Consider the following 10,099-nt stretch of genomic DNA (forward strand, 5'->3'; position numbering starts at 1 on the left):
TCAAAGATTTAAAAAAAATAGACAATATAATCACAGCAAATTATTCTTCGAAGTACAACGCCCAGTTTACTATAAGTGTATGTTACATTAGGTTACAGTACAAACAAAGATCAATACAAAGCTCAATAAAACAGTCATTCCACCATGTAGAGGAATATGTTTTTATTGGCTGGACAGTAGAACAAATTCAATTGTTGCACAAAATAACACAAACAAAGTAACAACAAGGCCTGCAGATTTAATTTATTCATAGACATTCAGTTGAACAGAAGAAACTATAAATACTTTCTGGAAGGGTAAAAAAACGTTATAAATATCACTGTACAAATGTACAACTGTAGATCCATTATCTTTGTTTGAACAAGAACGAGTTGCTCCTTCAAAAACATTAACATCAGAAAGAGCAAGGACAGCATCAAGTATGACATAATGGTGATGATGGTGGTGATGATGATGATGAGGGTGAGGATGATGATGATAATGATGATGATTGTACTGCAGCAAAAAATAGTAGGCCTATCAGATACAGTGCCTTGCAAAAGTATTCATCCCCTTTGGCCTTTTTCCTATTTTGTTGCATTACAACCTGTAATTTAAATAGATTTTTTATTTGGATTGCATATAATGGACATACACAAAAAAGTCCAAATTGGTTAAGTTAAAGTTAAGTTAAATTACTTGTTTCAAAAGATTCTAAAAAATAAAAAATGGAAAAGTGGTGCATGCATATGTACTCACCCCTTTTGCTATGAAGCCCCTAAATAAGATCTAGTGCAACCCATTACCTTCAAAGTCACATAATTAGTTAAATAAAGTCCACCTGTGTACAAACCTGCCAAGAGTGGGCCGCCCACCAAAATTCACCGACAAGGAAAGGAGGCCATTAATCAGAGAGGAAACAAAGAGACCAAAGATAACCCTGGAGGAGCTGCAACTTTTCACAGCGGAGACTGGAGTATCTGTCCATAGGACCACTTTAAACCGTACACTCCACAGAGCTGGTCTTTACGGAAGAGTGGCCAGAAAAAAAGCCATTGCTTAAATAAATAAATAAGCAAACACATTTGGTGTTCACCGAAAGGCATGTGGGAGACTCCCTAAACATATTGAAGAAGATACTCTGGTCAGATGAGACAAAAACATTTGGCCCATCAAGGAAAATGACGTCTGGCGCAAACCCAACACCTCTCATCACCCCGAGAACACCACCCCCACAGTTTTTCAGCGGCAGGGACTGAGAAACTGTTCAGAATTGAAGGAATGATGGATGGCCCTAAATACAGGGACATTCTTGAGGGAAACCTGTTTCAGTCTTCCAGAGATTTGAGACTGGGATGGAAGTTTACCTTCCAGCAGGACAATGACCCTAAACATACTGCTAAAGCAACACTCGAGTGGTTTAAGGGGAAACATTTAAATGTCTCGGAATGGCCTAGTCCAAGGCCAGACCTCAACCCAGTTGAGAATCTGTGGTATGACTTAAAGATTGCTGTACACCAGTGGAACCCATCTGACTTGAAGGAGCTGGAGCAGTTTTGTCTTGAAGAATGGGCAAAAATCCCAGTGGATGTGCCAAGCTTATAGAGACACATCCCAAGAGACTTGCAGCTGTAATTGCTGCAAAAGGTGGCTCTACAAAGTACTTCTTGGGGGGGGGGGGTGAATAGTTATGCACGCTCACATTTTCTGTTTTTTTGTTGTGTAAATCAAATGATACAAACCCCCCCCCACCCCCCCAAAAAAATCCATTTTAATTCCAGGTTGTAAGGCAATAAAATAGAAAGAATGCCAAGGAGGTGAATACTTTCACAAGCCACTGTAAGGAAAGCAACATACATTTCATGGAGCTCACAGAGGTATTTGCTCTGGATAAAACATTCAAAATAACCACGAAATATCAGTATATAAGGTGGAGAAGATTTTCAGACACTCAAACCTATAAAAGAAATTGACAAACATTTTTTGTTGTTGTAAAATGTCATAGAAAAATGTATAGGCAAAGAATGCTATTCAAACAACTCAATCATATGGTTTACATGTGCTACAATGTAGAGTACATTCTCAGGTGGACAAGGTTTTGTGAAGATACTGTACAGTAAGAGCTACCTACCTAGACCAGAAACTTCCTCCTTGACTCAACTGTACTGTACCGGACTGTAGTACCAATCCATTCTGCATCATTGTACCCGTTGTACATTGTTGTACTTTAACAGTCAGACTAAGAAATGGGTACTGTAGAATGATGTTCTTCAGTTCACTGAGAATGAGAATAAAAGGTGCTATCTACAATCAAAGTAGTATTTTCAAGGACAGCTGAAGAACCTTTTATTTATTTTTAAATCCTAAGATTCTACTGCTCTGAAGTTGTTTCAGTTATAATCAGGTTGTTGCTGAGTGTTTTTACAGGCCTGGATGATTACATTATGGGACTAAGTAGGTGTGGAAGTGGTTCAAAGCAGGCTGCAGTCAGCATGTAGCCTATGCATCAAGTATGTTTTACTGTTAGGCCTCCATACAACATATGGGGGGGGGGCATTCCATTATTAGCATTATAAACATATCTCTCTCTGGCAGATTGGGTGGATTTATTTTGCATTTTCCCCACTAAAAGCTGCTTTGCCAGAAGGTCGGTGGCATGTGTTGCGGTGGCGGGACTCATGTCAGCGGAGAGGTTGTCAGGCTTTAAGGTCTGTATGATGGAATGAATTGTGCTGGTGTCTATAGAGTTTTGTAGAGCTCTCTCTCCTCTCCTCTCTCATACGATCATGAGCTGATCTCTGTCTTTAAGTCCTGCTGCTCTTGCTCTCACCAGGCCTTGGTTGCAGCAGTGCATAAGGGAGGCTCAGGGGCAAATTTAAGAGCAATAGGACCGAAGGCATTTGGTTTGTCCACTGCCCACATTTGCCTCTCAGAACACAGTCATGAAACTTCAGAACTATAGAACAGCACATGGAATCAAAACATAACCTCCATATATATCATGTGTCAGAAAACCCAGTCATCTATAGGCGAAACATGGTGGGGACTAATAGTGAAAGAAACCGGCCATAATCTATGCTGATATGTATTTAAAGATACAAGACAAACTCTTGCTGTAGAACAAATTTGATGTGGAAGTCATTCAAGGTCACAATTTCCCAATATTCACAGTCTATTCGGTATATGTCTGATACAAATAGAAAATATTAGACCTATTCCATGTTTTTATGCACTATTAAACATTAATATGTTTAAGTTGCATTTGCCAAAAGGGCATGGGAGTGTCTGCATTAAAAACAGCAGAGCAGGCAGGGACAGACAAAGATGACTCATGAATGAATTCCTTTTTGTTGCTCCCCCATAGAATTTAATCAAATTTAAGGAGTAGGAGGAAGTGGTGGAGGAGCGGAGCATGTTGTCAATGCTGTTTAAAGTGCAGTTGCCAATTAGAGTACAGGGAGAATTAATATTTAATTTCCAACTCAATTAGTGAATCAAAAATAAGGGTGCTCATTATCAGATCACTCTTCCTTCAACACTTGCTAGGCTATTTAGTCAAATATGCTCTAATCTGAATTATTTGTAAATCACATGAGCTGTGAATGATTTATACTTCAGTAGGCACTGAACTACAGCATCACAAACACCATCTGCCTATACGCAACGCTATTTGGAGTCCAAATCCAAATACTCCACATCAATTAATTGATTATTGGGCTATGTACCAAATGGCATCCTATTCCCTATATTGTGCACTGGTCAAAAGTTATGCACTAGACAGGGAATAGTATGCCATTTGGAACACAGACATGATGTCTTTGTATCATTAACCCACAAGGGAGGAAAAACAATATTTGGTAAGGTGGATGAGAAAAAAGTATGCTGTGAAGTCATAAAGCATTTGGGATATGGTATATGAAAATGAGAGAGTGGATTAAGCATTTTGTCTGCTGTAGTGGCAAATTAATTTACTGCATATCTGTATGTTTAATCAGACACGCTACACTCATAGAAAAAAAGGTGCTCTCTAGAAACCTTAAAGGGTTCTTTGGCTGTCCCATAGGAGAACCCTTTGAATAACACTTTTTGGTTGCAGGTAGAACCCACCTTTACACAGAGGGTTCTACATTGAACCCAAAAGGGTTCTCCTATGGCGAAAGCTGAAGAACCCTATTTTCTAAGAGTGTAGATGCGTGTGGGGAGTACTGATCACAAACACACACATTACCCACACACTTACGTATTGACACACACATAAACACACAAAAACAAACACACATACAAACATGAGCGCATACACACGCACACAGTCACACACCACACACACACGTATGCACCCACACATGTGCCCACACACACAATTGCCTACTCACAACATACACCCACATTAAACAAACAAACACATAATTCTGCCCAATTAGCTCTTTCTCACCACCTGCATTCTCTCATTAGCTCTCCAAACCCTACAGGAATGACTAACTTGAAAAAGTCCCATCAACTAGACTAGAGGTATGTTTAAAACAACAATTTCACTGGTGGGGAATATCAATAAGCTGTTTTAATGCTCTTATGGGGACACATCCAAGCCCTGTCTAGTAACGGTTTAGTTTGTGCATAATTATCTAATTCATTCAATGGAAACCTCTTAATTTTGTCAGTTCAGCCAATTGTCGTTCAGACAATTCTATCACTTTCTTAAAGAGTTTGCAAATTCCTAAGTTAGTAGACCATGTAATAGAGTTGGTTACGTGGAGTCATTTTCGTTAAAAGTTTAGTTTGTATGTCGGGTATTTGCTTTTCAACAACAACCTGCTTAAGATCACATTCTCTCTGTGCTTCTTTGCCACAGAACAACAACAAACAAGCCAAAAAGAAAAGTGAATTAAAACCAAATCTCAGACAAAGGTCCCCTTCAAAAATCTTGCTCCATTCAATAATTATTTTGACCAAACCATCCAGTAAGACATTAACAATTCCTGAAGTAGATAACTGGGGGGGGGGGGGGGGAAGTGGGTGACTCTTATGTATGTACCGTATTTATGAATACCTCTCAATGACAGCTCAGTAGCTAACACTAAAATTGTGTTTTTGTCAGACAGCATGGGCAGCTGCTTTATAGAGATGAGATGACTTGGAATTAAATAATAAAGTCATCAAATAAAACAAGTGTAATTTACACAACAAATTAATTCCAGCTGAAATATTTTATTAAAGTAAAGTAGTGTGAATAAATTATTGTAGTAAGCAGTAATGGGCAGTCACTACCATCATAGGACTTCTGTTCATTGTTTTATTCTGTGTTGTTACAGCATATATCATGTAATTAATGCCCCCCCCCCAAAAAAACATTGAAATCGAAAACCTTATTTTTTCATAATCGAACCGAAACAGAATGCACCTCAAAAAGCACTAATCGCTCAGCACTACTGGTGGATGTTGGCACACTGCAGTGAAGGGGAGAAGAGAAGTTGCTCATTCTGTCAAAAACAAACAGCAGGGTTTTAGACAAGCGTGATGGGGGGAAGAAGAAAACATATTTTTATTGTTATTTATTCAAATTTCATGGAAAGTGTAAGGACTGAATGAACTCATCCATAAGACTATCTTCATGGTTATTATACTGGAACATAAACATCCGTTTTGGTATGAGTTATTGGCTTGTTTTCACCAAAGTACTTCCAAGCTGTTAAAGGAGTTGGACAGGGTAAATAGCTATATGCTGATATGGAGTCAATTTTATGAATATGTCCATATTTAAATAAATAAAAACTCTGTCTTAGTGGATCTTGAATGTGATGAGGATGAGGTAAAGTATCTGGAGGTAAGTGAATGGGATGCAATATGTCACTTTTAAGAATTAGCCACAAAGCTGGCAACTGTGAATATGGAGGTGCTGTGTTTACAGATTAATGAACACTGTTGCAAATGACAAATGTGCAAATGAGATGGATGTGAAAATTAGATGTACCTGTATGGAATGAATGAACAATGGACTCCAAAGATTATAGAAGTCGTTTTGGGAAAAAGTTTTAGGCATACTGTAGAGCGGAAAAAGGCCTCTCTGTTGATCTGTTCTGGAGACTGTATGTAGTCTGTCTGTCTTCTCTTCTCAACCCCTCTGGCAGTGTAAGGTCAAGGGTCAGGGGTCGTAACCCCCACAGGTTCCCATCAGGTGATGGCTAGAGAGAGTGTGTGTTTGGGGTGAGGGCCAAGGCAGAGGGGGTCAAAGCAGAGGCTTAGGGTTTTGGGAAAGGTAGGGGCATGTAAGGCCGAGGCGGGGGGTAGAGGAGGCTGAGAGAGGAGGTGGGCAAGTGAGGCTGAAGCAAGAGGATGGGGAAAGCTGATTGAGCTGTGGGTGGAGGGGTTTTCGGGGAACGGGGAGGGTTGAGAAGAGGGGACAGGGGGTGCGCAAGTGATGGAGCAGAAGCAAACTGAAGGAGCTGGGGACAAGCTTCACCACGCAAAGACACAGTCCCATGGTTACTTCTGTTACAGCCTGGAGCAGAAGAAGGAAAGTAAGGAAAAACAAGAAACAACATTAAGTCAGTTAGTGATCTTCCTTAAACCTTTAAACCTTGCAACGCCCTGAGGAACACCAAGATAGCGAGACGAAATAGAGAAAATTAGATCCAAACACCCACAGAAACACACACACTGACGTACAAACACGAATTCCCACGTGGACTACATGACAGGGGGCATAATTTAAAATTTAGAAAACGAGACGTTTGATAAATTATCTAAATCTGGAAGGGATATTTTGTTTATATATTTATTTACAGTATCTATTTATGATCATCCAACTATTTATTTTGCACCTTCAACTCTCTGATACTAGCTGAGCAGATCTACACAGCAGCATGACATTGTGACTACAATAGGCCTTCGCTATTCTGAGAGGCTCACTGGTACAGTATTCATTTAGCTGGCAGATGGACCAACATGGGGACTGCTGCAGGGAAGGAAAGGGTCACATCACATCCTGCCTGCTCTTTTTTCTTTTATGTAAGGTTTATTTTGGGCTTCTACAGTATGAACTGACGTGTGTCTGCCATGTGGCTGTCAGTGAGGGAACCAGAACTACCCTTTGGGTATCTGTCCAGTCCCAGGGGATTTCTCTCTTATTTGGCCACTAGATTATTAATCCAAATAATATCCCAAAATAATCCAAAAAGGATGTGAGTATGCACAATGTTGTACGACTGGAAAGATTTGTGGGGTTAGGAATGTGGAAAAATGTAATGTAGTTGTCACGACTTCTGCCGAAGTTCCCGATCTTCTAGCCACCACTGATCCATTTTTCATTTTCCATTGGTTTTGTCTTGTCTTCCTTCACACCTGGTTCCAATCCCATCAATTACATGTTGTGTATTTAACCCTCTGTTTCCCATCATGTCCTTGTCGGAGATTGTTTGTTTGTATGTTCGTGTATTATGTATTGGTGCGCGACGGGTTCTTGTACCCACTTTTATTTATCTTGTAAATGTAGTTTTGGAGTTTTGTTAAGTCTATTAAACGACTCCATTTATACCAAGTTTCGATTCTCCTGCGCCTGACTTCCCTGCCACCTACACACACACTATTACAGTAGTCAATCAAGGGCGACTAAAAGTCTTGGCATGAACTTGAGTTGTTGGCTCTCCTGGAGAAGAGGGGAGGTCGCCAGATGCTTGAGATGTAACTTTACAGGTGTTTCCTTGCTGTAGAGGAGCATGTGTGACAGCCAGAGGGCAATCTGACACCTTAGAGCATGAATTAATGCAAGCTCTGGTCCAAAACATAGCCAACGAAAGGAAGAATGTTCAGGAAATTGTTACGATTGTTTTCATGCTGCAGGGTATACGCCTCTCTATTTCTCTCTGTTCTCTCTCTCTTTCAATCTTTCCCCCCCCCCCTCTCTAGCTCCCTGGCTTCTCAAACTAAGCTGCACGCCTAATGAACTACATTTCCAGTGAAGTGCGGCGTGTCGGTGTGTTTGGAGGAATAAAGCCCACACACTTTGGAGGCTGTGAAACTACCGCTAACTCTCAGACAGCTCATTTGTTGCACCAAATTGGCAGTTTCTAAAGCTACTGTATGTGCTTCATTGTTTTGATACACTATTACAGCTATAGGTTTCATTAACTTGCAGTTGCTCCAATCTGTCTTACAAGATTTCGCTTCATTTGCGTTTCAGTCACTCCAGTCCGTAAAGTAGTAGCTTTCATTGCTCTCTCTTAGTGAGATATGCAAGACCTTGGATCATGCTTAGTCCTTACATACTTTACCTATACCTGTTGGTTTAGAAACCATACTGAGGCCATTGATACAACAGGGACAGCGTTTACAAATAAGGTCTCTTTACCTGCAGCCTGTGTTGCTCTGTGTTCAGCTCTCTGTATGACAACTTTACAATGGAACGAAGCAAAATATACATGATGGGGGAGAGAGAAGATGGTCATGGAGCGATCCAAAGGCTTCAACGAAACATCATGTGGAACAAAAGGAAAAACTACACAAAAGAAACATACATTTCATTCAAGTGGGGTTTAGGTTTTTGTCTTGCAGACATGTTTTTAGTGTATATCATTTTTGTTATTCCCAGATTTTGGCATGAAAGAACAATATACTCCTGATGAACCTGCGAATGGAATCTTCATCACCAGGGCATGACATCGTCACTAATGACGGCATTCTATAATCTACGGGATAATTCCTCCACCAGATCTTCCTCGTTTAGAGGGATTTACCGGGAAATGATGTACATGTGTTTGACGTACAGAACAGCAGAAAAGTAATCAGGCTAATTTGGGCTAATTGTGTGAGGATCAGGATACGATGAGTTAATTATTATTCCCGTTAGAGGTGGAGAACCCAGGATCTGGTGGTGTTACTGGTATTTCCTAATTTACCATCTCTCCACCTCTCCACACACCCCGCCTAACCCCATCTCCCCACACACTCAACAAGGCAGATGATCTCCTAGCAGAAACAAAAACAGCCCGTTTGAGTAAGTAGACAGCTATTTCTTTGCATCAAAAGACTTGACTACGCCATCATTGAGAAAGATATCTCCAGAATGTATGTGAATTTTACACCTGAGTGGGGGTGGTCAGAGGTAGTGGAGTGGGAGGTAGAGATGGAAGACAGGAGGTAGAGATGGAAGACAGGAGGTAGAGATGGAAGAAGGGAATGTGTGGAGGACCCAGTGCTCCCACCCATCCATCCACCTCCCCCTTCCGGTCTTCCCTCTCCCCTCCCCACACACTCTTAGAAAAAAACTAAAATGATTATTTGGCTGTCCCCATAGGAGAACCCTGTGAAGAACCCTTTTTGGTTCCAGGTAGAACCCTTTACACAAAGGGTAGAACCCTTTACACAAAGGTGTTGTGACTTTCCCTCACAGAGGCAGGGCTTCAGACAAGATCTGAAGTCTCACCTGAAGTCTCAGTGGGAATGCGCTATTTGAACAATTATGCGACATCACAGCATCGTATGAGTTTTCCCTGAACTATGGTCTTGAACCATTTTTTCTCTTTGGGTAGGCAGGAATGTGTGGCCAAAAAAATACATCAAAATACAACAGAAAGAGCCAAAGAGGAGAATGATCCATTCTATGTGAATTCTGGGATATGTAAAGGAGGACCCTGGCACAGTCAACCTTCCAGGTCCCTACAGACCTAAAGAGACCCAGGCAAATACACTATTGCTGCCAATTTGCTAAAAGGACAAATTTATTTACCTTTATTTTACTAGGCAAGTCAGTTAAGAACAAATTCTTATTTTCAATGAGAGCCTAGGAACAGTGGGTTAACTGCCTGTTCAGGGGCAGAATGACAGATTTGTACCTTGTCAGCTCGGGGATTTAAACTTGCAACCTTTCAGTTACTAGTCCAACGCTCTAACCACTAGGCTACCCTGCTGCCCCGGTTTGTGAAAGTATTCGGCCCCCTTGAACTTTGCAACCTTTTGCCACATTTCAGGCTTCAAACATAAAGATATAAAACTGTATTTTTTTGTGAAGAATCAACAACAAGTGGGACACAATCATGAAGTGGAACGACATTTATTGGATATTTCAAACTTTTTTTAAAAATCAAAAACTGAAAAATTGGGCGTGCAAAATTATTCAGCCACCTTA

The sequence above is a fragment of the Oncorhynchus masou genome, chromosome 1, assembly GCF_036934945.1.
Source record: "Oncorhynchus masou masou isolate Uvic2021 chromosome 1, UVic_Omas_1.1, whole genome shotgun sequence".
In the NCBI taxonomy this organism is placed as follows: domain Eukaryota; kingdom Metazoa; phylum Chordata; class Actinopteri; order Salmoniformes; family Salmonidae; genus Oncorhynchus; species Oncorhynchus masou.